At 51.4% G+C, this 11,217-nt stretch overlaps 1 protein-coding gene across 5 annotated transcripts in view; it reads left to right on the forward strand.

Annotated features, from left to right (window-relative positions):
• Positions 1 to 7,905: 7,905 nt before the first annotated feature.
• Positions 7,906 to 11,217, forward strand: part of Mbp (myelin basic protein) — a 102,743-nt gene continuing 99,431 nt past the window's right edge. For 2 of the 5 annotated variants that reach the window (XM_055598731.1, XM_055598732.1), the window contains exon 1: positions 7,922 to 8,083. The gene's annotated coding sequence lies outside the window, so the exon portion shown is untranslated. Of the gene's footprint in view, positions 8,084 to 11,217 lie in introns of all 5 variants that reach the window. The other 3 variants (XM_055598730.1, XM_055598729.1, XM_055598733.1) reach the window with 3 other exon arrangements.

The raw sequence follows: 11,217 nt of genomic DNA on the forward strand, positions 1-11,217 counted from the left end.
TGTGTGTGTGTGTGTGTGTGTGTGTGTGTGTGTGTGTGTGTGTGTGAATATACACCATATATATGCAAGCCAGAAAGTGATCAGTTTCCCAGAGCTTGAGTTCCAGGTAGCTGTGAGCAGCCAAATGTGGGTACTGGAAATGAAATGTGGGTCCTGTTGAAGAGTAGAAGGTGTCATCACTAAGCCATCTTTCCAGCTCCCACATCTTGCATTAGAACAACCCCACTATGAATAGTGGGCCTCCTGGGCCCTCTGCCTAAGTGAGGCCTGTGTTGGCCAGGAAGGTGCTGGAGCCAATCAGGTGAGCTCTTCTGACCCTGACAGATCTGCATTTGTCTCCAGGGGGACAGGTATCCATATCATCCCCACAGCAGGAGACTGAGGCAGGAGCATTTCCAGGTGTCTGCTGTCTCCTCTGCCCCTGGTGCTGGCTTTCTCTCCACCCTGGGGTTCCATTTTCCTTTCTGTGGTTATCAGACTGATGGGCACATAAGCATCTGTCAACAACACTAAGCTTTTAGCTTCTACATTACGGAAGACGTTGGCAGACAGGCCATTCTAAAACTCAGAACATTGAAAGAAGTGTACAGAGGTCCTGACCCCCACATGAAGCCTGTCTGTGGGCCAACACCCCACCAGAGCTTGCTTCCCTGACCCTCCTCGCTGTGTCCCATGAAAAGTCTTCAAGGGAGATCCAAAGTGGTTTCTCCAAAATGGAAGCAGCTAATGGAGCCCACCCTAGCAGCAAAACGTTTATCATGAATTCAGGCAATGTTACAGTGTTACAATTTCCATCTTCAGCTGGTTCAGTGTCTGTTGTCCTGAAGGCAGGGGACAGACTGAAATCCCTCCAGGCTCACACACCATTCTGAGGCTGACTTTAGCTGCACTCTGCCTGGCATGAAGCCATCCGTCACACAGATGAACGGGTGAGTTTCTCATGAAACTGGCTAAGACTGCATCTGTCAGGGTGGGCCTTCGGAGACACATATCAACGGGGCATTGCATATGAATTCCCACCACAGGCCAGAGATAATGAAATAATTTTTGTAAAACAGCATTTGAAATTTTGCTCTTATCCATATTTTTTCATAATAGTCAGCAGAGAATGGATTACAGCTCTGCCAGGAAGAAATAACTGGCATTTGAAAGAAGCCCAGTGGCACACATTAGCACAGAAAGCTCGTTAGGTCCTGAAAATCAGGCGGGGGAGGCTCAGAGGCCACAGCTAGAGTGTCATCTCTGGGATACAGCAATTTTTTTTTTTTAAGCATCCAACTTTCTACCCAGAGGGCAATTATTTCCTTAACATTCATAAAGTGTAGAAAACAAATGAAAACTTCATCCTTACATTTGCATATTCATCCTCCTCCCTTCCACCACCCAAAGAAGTCAAGTTGCACTGCGCTAATTGCTGGGAGAAAGAATGTTCTGTGCTTAACTTCTGCTGTTTGTATTAAACTCCCTGTTAGTCAAGGAAGTTGGTGCAAATGGTTACACAACCTTAGGAAGCAGCATCGATGCGCTCCGTAACAGATGAGTTTTACCAATCAGTGCACCTGACCTTCATCTGAGGAGGTCACCTACTGCCTATCCATCTGTCTGTGAAGGTGTCTGTAGACCTGACTGGCTTGACACCTACAGTCAAGCGACTGTGAGGAAAGGAACAACCGTGGGTGAGGCGGGTAAGCCTTATCTCTTCAATTGAGTCTCTAGGTACCAACAGAACTTCCTGGAGAAGAAGGGAAGAAGCTGCCCTTTCAGAGAAGCTTATATTAGACCCCAATTTCCAGCCTGATCCATGGCCTGTGGGCTCTGCATTCGTGGGGTCCCCAAGTCACATAAGCTCACTCCTTGAAGCACATCTTTGGATACATACATAAACAGAGAATGTACATGGGTAGATAAGTACACAAGTACCTGTTTGGGGTATTCTAGAGACACAGAACTGATAGACAGAACATGTATTACTAAGGAGGTGCACCATCACACCCCCACTGCTCTGTTTCTCTAGAGCAGGCCTTTTTAAACTCTCTCCCTTCGTGACCCTTTGCCCCTGAGAAATTATGGCACAGTCCCAGACATAGAAACAAATCAGACAGATATGCTCGGCAAACACCATCAAGTGAGCCGTATAGCAGGCAGAGAGCTTGCTTTTATTTCCTTCCCTGCCTGTCAGGCTCCTTAGAGGCACCGTTCCTACATCTCCAGGCATGGTCCAAGATTAATGGGGCTCCTGTTTTGCACCCATTGTTTTCCCAGACATCCCACAGCCATAGCCTGCTCACTACCTGAAGGCCTGCCATACAGGGTCCAGAGGAAGACTGTCTCTCTCTCTCTCTCTCCCTCTCACCACACACACACACCACACACAACACACACTCTACACACACACACACACACACACACACACACACACACACACTACCCTGCAACCCAGATCTTTATAGAGTGGCTTGAGACTGAGGCAGGAGGATTGCTACACAATCATGGGCAGAATGAGACTCTATTTCAAAACAAAAAGTAAAAAGTGAGGGTATCAGGGCTGGAAGGGATGGATCAGCCAGTAAAATGCATAGTTGGAAGGACAAAACCCCAGAGTCAGTGCCCAAAATCTATGTCAAGGGGCCAAGAACACTTGTAATCCCAACTGGGGAAGAGGCGACAGCAGCCGTGTGTCTTTACTTCCAGATCCTTCGGAGACGACACAGATAGAAGCTAAAAACTCTCAGGGTTCTTGGCTTGGGGTTCAGTGGTAGAGCTCTTGCCCTGAAGATGTGAGGCCCAGACTGCTTCTCCAGCCCTGCGTGTGTGCACACTTACACACACACACACACACACACACTCACACACACACTACTGGGTACCATTTGACTTGCATCATCTAGCTGTGTGCTTATACTTAAGGGTTGATGTGGTTTATAAATGCACTCCTGTGACCTGTACTCTGAAGGTCATGTACTCTTTGTCCCACGGAGAATGGAGAAATGAGACTAAATATTTAGTCCAAGTAGATGCCTGCGAATTGGTGGACAGGGGGAAAAAAACCTGCCTAATTACCAGGTCACAGAGGTACACAAGACATACAGAAGAAAAAGAACACTGAAATACCACCCAGTGCCGACTGAGCATCAGATTTTCCTGAGTGTCCCTGGACCCTGGTCCCTGGACCCAGCGACCCACTGTCCTCCAAACTGCTAGTGCAACCTGATACATCAAGGTGGCTTAAGTGGCCTGAATTGACACACCTGTCCTCCAGGGGGCGCATGAGGCCCACAGGCTGGGTTTCCTGGCTCTGTAACAAGGTGAAGTTAGGTGATGCTTCCACAGCCAGCCTGGAGCTCTTGTGATATTAGATCTGTGTGTAAATGACATTTCACTGCCAGGCAAGTGAGCAAGCCTTGCCACTGCTTTGGAGTCAGCTGGCCTGGGCTGTGACAGGAGCCCAGCCACGTGGCAAGGGAGCAACTGCCTCTACGCTGGAGATGGCAGCCTGTGGTTCAGAGGGGAGCAGAAGACCCTCTGCAGTCACACAGACACACAGCCCAGCCACCCTGGCGTGGCTCACAGGGTGAAGCTGTCCCCAGATGCAGAGAGAGGACAGGGAACACCAGGCCAGGAAGGCAGGGGGCCCTTGTACAAGCATGTTGTTGTGCGTTCCAGAGAGCCTAAACAGGTTTAGATTTACTGGGTGGGTCAGCTGCCCTTCCCCAGTCTTCTCCAAAGGGGGACAAGAACTCCTTTAGGGGCCCCAGACTATGCTGGCGACCCTTCTCTGCTGCTCTTTGTGCTAAATCAAAGACAGGGCTGCTCATACACTTGTGCAGAATGTCTTCTGCCAAGCATGAGATGACTAAGGGCCAAACTGTCTGCTGCTGTGAGTTCGGAGCTGTCCCACCCATCTGGGATTTGGGGTGATCTTGTCTCCAACTCCAGCCCCTCCCAGAGCCATTGAGCAGGCCTGCATGGCCTCTGTGTGACACATGGGCTCTGCTCTGAACCCACTGCCTGATCCTAAGTGCTCTTTGCTGGCTCCTATGCTCAGGCTCCTTCTCTGCATAACATTCACTGCAGGAATGGACTGAGTTAATTCCTCAAAGTGCTAGGTCTCTGGCAGGTGTCGGCCAAACATGCTGTTGTGACATGATTGCTTTGCAGAGGTTCCCTGGGGCTTGGTGGCAGGCCGGTCCCTTTGACCTCTTGTTTCTAGCAAGGTTCCCACATGTCCATGCTCCCTTTCCTCCACCTGGCCAGCTCCCACGCTGCTTACCACTCGCTCCTCCTTGAGCTCTTGGGGCTCTGGGGCTCTGGCCAGTAGTACGGACGCTGTCTTCCGGGCACATGCACCCTTCCCTTTGTGCCCAAACATAGGCGGTTCATGTTCCAGAGAGGTACCTTCTTTTCAGACTTAATGAAAGTTGTTTTTGTTGTTGTTGTTTTGTTTTATGAAATAAATAAGTGAGCACCCAGAAGGGAAGCGCATTTGCTGATCAAGATTGGCATTTACCAAAGAGAGTTCTTCTCTGTGCATGAACCTGTCATTTACACAGAGCACAAGAAGTAGTGTGGAGAGGGAAACAGAGGCAGCCCGTCCTCAGCATCCTGTCACCACCCTCCTCTTCCCGCCACCTCAATGCACAGCCAAGCTTGATGGACTAAAGTAACAGCCAATGAGTTGTGTTCACGACTTCTGTAGGCTGGGTCTTGGGAGCAGGAGGAGCAGGCTTGTTCCTGCTCTGCGCCCTCAGAGCTCAGCTGAGAGGACTCAGAAGAGGATGACCTGAGACAGACATCCTGGAAAGCTTGCCCCCACCCCCACTCACCAGTGCATTTCCCGAAGCTGTCGGGCAAAGGGTGTGCAAGCCTGAAGACCAGGTTCCGAGCACGACAGCTCAACCAAGAGAGAGCATCCTCAGTGGCGTTGCTGTGGTCCAGCCTCCAGCATGCAGGGCCTTTACAGGGAGGTGTAGCTCGGGGAGGAGTGTCTGCCCGAGGGTGGAAGAAAGTACAAAGTTTCTGTGAGGTTCCAGGGCAGGGAGGAGACAGACACTGCACCTCCACAGCGTGAGTGCCAAAGTCACACAGGAAGAAGACACTGGGGAGAAACAAAATTACCAGACCAACTCCAACTTAACGTGCCCATTTGTGACTGCAAAGAGGCCCAGGGGATTACAGAGGTGTACTGAAAACCACCAGATGTAGTTAGGTATCACACTGGAAGATCCAGAAATGAAAAATAAAATAGTAGCTACCAACCACAGCACAGCACCTGTGGAAAGCATGGGTGCAGATTAGTCCAAGGATTTCTGTAGGTCACTGAGAGCCTTTGAGCCCTATCGATAACTCCATGCTTTCTTTTACCAACTGAATGGTGAAGCTATTGTTAAATGAAAATATGTGTTTCATGCTTTGTAAAATAATAACAAACTGATGGTGGTAGCCCTTTTCTCTCAACCAGAAGCCCCTGCCCTAATTTTAAAAAAAGAGCAGCAACAGGAGTTCTGACAAGCAAAACGCTTGGTCCTGCAGCCCCGCCTGCTTTCCCTGTTCACATCAGGTCCTTCTGAGGCTGTGTTTCTGTACGTCACTCAACTAATTTTCCTACAGTCTGCGAACACGGCCAGTCACACTCAGCTGTTTGCCAGAACACTTAGTGAGACAACAATGCAGTCCCAAGTCCATTCTCGGCTTCAGGAAGACCTCAAGCAAACTGCAAACCACAGACCAGAGGTGAAAAAATGAAATCCAGTTTCTCACAACTGAAATAGAATTAGAAATGTTGTTTTGAAAAGTAAAATAGAAAACCCAGATCCAAGCATCTGGAGAAGTATTTAGGTCAGTTTGCTTCTGCATGTGTGTGGTGTGTATATTTCTGTGCACACGGTGATGCTTGCATACACAAGCCAGAAAAGGGCATCAGACGGCCTCCTCTCTTGCTCGCTGCTTCCTTCCCTTCTTGGGACTGAGTCTCTCACTGAATCCGAAACTTGCTGTTTAACTCTGGCGATGCAGCTGCCTCCTCCTTCCCCAGGGCTGGGATTACAGACCCGCAGTCTCGCCTAGCTTTCACACCATCAGGGAGACCTCAGACTCAGGCTCTCCAGCTCACACAGCAAGTGCTCTAACCCTGACTGTCACCAGCCCTAATTTGCATCTTGATTCACCAGGTGCATTTGGAGTCTGACGCAACAAGCATGTGCTCAGTGCAGGTGAAACTCAGAAGCCGGTGCTGCCTCCCGAGGCCTGAGATGCTGACAGGGCTCTACAGACACCCCACCTCTAGAGGCCTGAGGTTTTGAGGGAGAAGGAAGCAACTGTACTGTGCACCATGGCTTCTTAAAAAAATATATCAAAGACAACAGGAGGCATTGTCAAGACTTGGCAAAAGGAGATTTTTAGTTTTACCCAAAGGGCTGAGTCTCAGCCATTTTGCTAAGGGCTAGAGTCTTTGAGAAAGTGTTAACTCCACAGTGAGACTTAGTTCTTCTCCCCTGGTCCTTGGGGCCTTGGGTCCTTTCCTTAACCAGTAGGGCAGGAAACTGCTGAACCATGGCTCTTCAGATACTGACCAATGGCCTCATTGAGCAGCCCACTCGACACTCACATCTTTCCCTGAAGGTCCTCTTCATGCAGTTTGATTATCTGGCTGCCTATCTGCTCAAGCATTGCATCCCGCCGACCCCATGCAGGCAACATTTCCTAAGTCCTTTGCAAAGGGTCTAACTGGCCTGGTCACGCCTGCCACAGGACGGAGGCTTGCTGTTTCTGGCAATGAGCAGAGCCTTGGAGGGCAGGAGCCTGTGTGGGCAGCTCCCCGAAGCCCACACTCACTGACACCTGCAGGCCAGGGATGCTGAGACACATCTGCCTTCCGGCTGCTGGCGTGGAGTTTTGATGCACAGACTTTGATGTATGGAGTTTGAGAGCTAGAATTCCAGCATCCTCTGGTGGCCCGAGCGTCAAGGGTGAGCTGACCAGCTGTGAACATTGGACATGACTGTCCTAGGTGACCAGGTTCCTTAAAACAACCTTAAGGTCACTCCATCTTCAGTTGGACCAGCACCTTCTCCTGCCTTTCTATTCTTAACTCCAAACCTCAGAATCTACATGCTCCAGCACCACAAGTTCCCCAGGTAAGGACCAATCAGGTATACCTAGACTGCTGTGGAAATGTTTGCCCTAGAAAGACTGCCATTTAGACGAAGTCACTAGATTCTCCATCTTCCACAGGATGTGAACCTCCCTGGGAGGCAGCTTCAAGTCATCCTGCTCTCTGCTCTCCTTTGCATGCATGCCAGGTTGTCTGACTGATTCCCTAGCAGGATTTCTGTCATGAAGAACTTGAGACTCACTCAGTGTAGTCCCCATCCACTAGTCCCTCCCACATACCTGGAGTCAGGCTGACGGAGTCAAAAGATCCACATGACAGCCAGGAAGAACCTGTGTTCAATAACGCAACAACTACTCAGCAGGTTCCTGTGTGTCAGAAAGGGAGAGCTTCCTTTTTGGAGTCCCTAGCCTCCTTCACAACAGGCGTCTGGGCCCTCCAGCCAGCACCTGCAGTTCAGCTCCAGCTTCAGGCCCAGAACACAGAGATCCACCTCAGGCCAGGCTGACTTCTTCATCCGGGACAGATTCCAGGGCTCACGGTAACCCGTGGGGCAGGGCAATGCCATCCTAGACTTCTCTTGTGAGCTCCTGCCACCCCAGGTTACTGCAGCAGGAAAGTCCCCGGAGCAGCCGTGCCGAGCGTAGGGCGGTGACGAACAAAGGCCCGCCCCACCGCTGGGAGAGCTGCCCTGCCCCTGGGTCCCCACGTGTCCCCCGCCCTCCCAGTGGCGCGCGTTTACCTGCTCGCAGGCAGAGGGAGGAGGGGCGGGAGCGGGGTGCGCGCCCATCCCCAGAGCAGCCGCTGTCAGACACGGTCGCTGAGCGCCAGCGAGGAAGAGCCTCCGGCCCAGGCGGCGTGAGCCTCGAGACCCCGGAAAGCAGTACCCGCTCCCCAGCCACCCCGAACCCAGCGTTGGGTCACTCCTGCCGGGCTCCCTGGCCCGTCTTGGCCTCCGAGCCGCAGCCAGCACCGGTAAGTGATCATTAGCGGGGACGCGCTAGGCGGCCCTGGTGCCTTTGTCTCTGTGCCCCTAGGAGCGGGAGACCCCATCACCGAGTCTGCCTCCCAGAGAGGCGAGGGAGGGGGCGCTCCGTGCGGTCAGCAGAACTCTGCCTCCTCTCCCAGGCCAGGAGTGCCTGGGTCACACCTAACCGGAGGCGCAGGTGGCCCGGCAGGTGGCAGCCAGGCGACCTCCAGGACGCGACACCAGGTCGGCAGCCCAGATGTGTCTTAGGAAGGGTTGGACGCGAGTGTAGACCCAGGTCCACAGCGGTGGAGACTGGAAGCCTGGGGATATCCCGGAGTGCTCTCCAGCCAGCCCCGGGTACCCTGGAGTCGCCGAAACTCCGGCGGCCTAGGAATGGTGGTGGGAGGTCGGGGGAGGAGTTTTAGGGTGGGAGGTGACCTCGGTCTAGAGAGGCCGCCCTCAGCATGTGGAGGGGGTCTGACGCTCTCTGAGGGTGCATTTGGGGTCCTTTCAGGCCTGCGGCGCGTGCTAACCACGCACCTGCTGCCCAGCGGGCGGTCCCTGCCCTGCCCTGCCCTCCCCCATAAGGAGAAGCAGTTTCTCTTTGAGCTGAGGGCGGCGACAGGCACTTGTCCAGGCTTCCGCCTTCTTGGGGCCTGTCGCAGTCTCCTAGGCCCTTTGGGAGCCGCGCGCAGCCCCCCACTCACCCTGCCCACCTGCTGGCACTGGCACTGTGTCCAGCCTGGCCTGATCTTCCCGCAGTAACTTAATCTTCTGGTCCTGCTGAAGCTCCTGGCCAGTGGCCCCAGGGGCAATCCTTGTTTCCTGCCATGGTTTGTTAAAATTCTGTTTTTTAGAGATGTGTGTACCCCGCTGAGGGTTTTGGGGTGGTGCTCCAAACCAGGAGGCTGGACAAGGGTTAGTGGTTCTCGGAGGAATCAGTTCTTGTTTGCCAGCAGCAAGAGCGTGTCCGTGCATTGGAGAAAGTCTTGGAGCTGGGGCGGTGGGGGGGAGGGGCAGACAACAGGCAAACATCATCTCTGCCTGCGCACACGCAACTAAGAACGACTTTTGCAGAGGAAGGAAACCTTGGGGAGGTCTCAGTTAAGACCGGTGGCTTTAGAGAGTCTAACTAAGTTCAAAGGACTACCCACTCACTACTCATGGCTCTCCCAAAGAGAGATTACCTGCCAGGACTTCTGGGGTGGGTGGGCGCCTGTTCAGAACATGGGGTCCTGGGAAGAGGCGATCCCAGGCCAGAGTGCCGGATAGCCAGAGACCTGTAGTATGCTCTCAGCCAACCGCGCAGGTGCACACAGCCAGCTAGTTGAGACAGCCTCAGAGAGATTCTCAGTGGCATAAACAGAAACCCGAGAGAGAAACTACAGTTTAAAATAAACATGAATGGGAAATGCAGCTCCTAGGAATTTAATCCTTCTGCAGTGACTTTTTATCAACTTGAGATAAAAAAAAAACAACTTGGGTGTTCAAATCCACTTTGTAAATCCTTTTAATGCCTATCTAGATATGGAGTGTTGGTTCTTTGTGGAAATGGTGTGAGTGATTAAAAAAAGATGTGTGATCACAGAGAAAGAACAGAGTTCCGTCTTTTTCGGATGCCCCAATTTAGTCTGGGTTTTGGAGCGCTAAAGCTTGCTTTGTTTAACTATTGGTTTCCTCTTCGTGCTCTTTCTGTTTTTAATTTTCAGATTACATTTATTTATTTATTTATTTATTTATTTATTTATTTATTTATGTGTCTATATGGGTGGACATGTGTGGAGGTCAGAGGGTAACTTTCAAGGAGTCAGCTCTGCCTCTACCATGTGGGTTCCAGGGATCAAATTCAGGTTGTTAGCCTTAGTGGCAAGTGCTTTTGACCACTGACTCATCTCCAGGTTCTTTCAAAAGATGTCAGCAGCTCTCTCTACCTTCGCAATAGCAAGTGGCATTGACTGACAACTCACTCAACACCAGGCTCCCTACTGAGAGCTGTTAACTGCTGTGTTTAAGTCTTACCTGCCTTGGGAGAGAAATGAATTCCCCATCATGGTCCTATTAGTTGCCACTCAGGGTACCTAGAGGAGAGGTGGAGTACCTCTGTGAGATTGCCTCCTGGCCCCATTTGGTCCCTCGCGGCCACTTGAAGGTGCTCCTTCCTTTCTTCTTAAATATCCTGTAGGGCTGGGGAGATAGTTCCGTGGCTAAGGACGCCCTACTGCTCTTGCAAAGGACCCTAGTTCAGTTCCCAGCACCTATGTCAGTTGGCTCACAGCTGCTTGTAACTCCAGTTCCTGGGAGTCCAACACCATCTTCTGGACTCTGAAGGAGCCAGCACTTACAATACGTGCATACCCCATGCAGACATACTTATAACCAAAACAAAATTTTAAGTCCACCACTAGTAAATAACCATGCCTATTAAAACATCCAGTTTTCATCTCCAGGTGACCTGACCATAGGGACACCCATCTTTCTTGATATCCTGTTCTTAGCTTTCTTTCCAGTCAATATAGAAGAAAAGCAAATGATTTAGCATTACTTTAAAAAGCCATTGCTCTGCAGAGAGAGGCTCTTGTAAGTCCCTTGGAGAGCACTAAAGGAAGGCTGCAAGGTCCTGTTTTTTGCCGGGGGGGCGGAGTATACATCAGAAGCTCCTGCGTCTTCCAAGCAGAACTGAAGACCTGCCAGAACATTCTCCCAGAAAGGCTTTAACTCTTTGTTGAAATCTGTGGTGGGCAGACTTTAGCCAAGAAACAAAGTCAGTGGGAGATACCTGTTACGGTCCAGTTTGCTCCTTTTGGAGGCAGCAGCTCCACCAGACGGGAGCCTGCTCTACCTAGAACAAGCTGACAGAGTTAGCTGGCCTCTTGGAGGCACCCCAGGCTACTGAGCATGGGACCTGCTCTGACTGACTCTGCTGGCTGCTCAGGACAAGCTGCATGTTCTGAAGCCACCGGGACATCTCTCACTCAGGAGTAAAGATGTGGCACTGTGCTTCTGGAAGTTCTTTTGTTACAGGCTTTGTGTGCAAAACTGAGGAGCTCTGGGGGCAGTATGTGAGAGAGGAGAGAGGGGGAGGGAGAAAGGAGGGAAGGAAGGAAGGAAGGAAGGAAGGAAGGAAGGAAGGAAGGAAGGA

This window comes from Psammomys obesus, unplaced genomic scaffold (genome assembly GCF_907164565.1).
Source record: "Psammomys obesus unplaced genomic scaffold, mPsaObe1.curated_primary_1811, whole genome shotgun sequence".
In the NCBI taxonomy this organism is placed as follows: domain Eukaryota; kingdom Metazoa; phylum Chordata; class Mammalia; order Rodentia; family Muridae; genus Psammomys; species Psammomys obesus.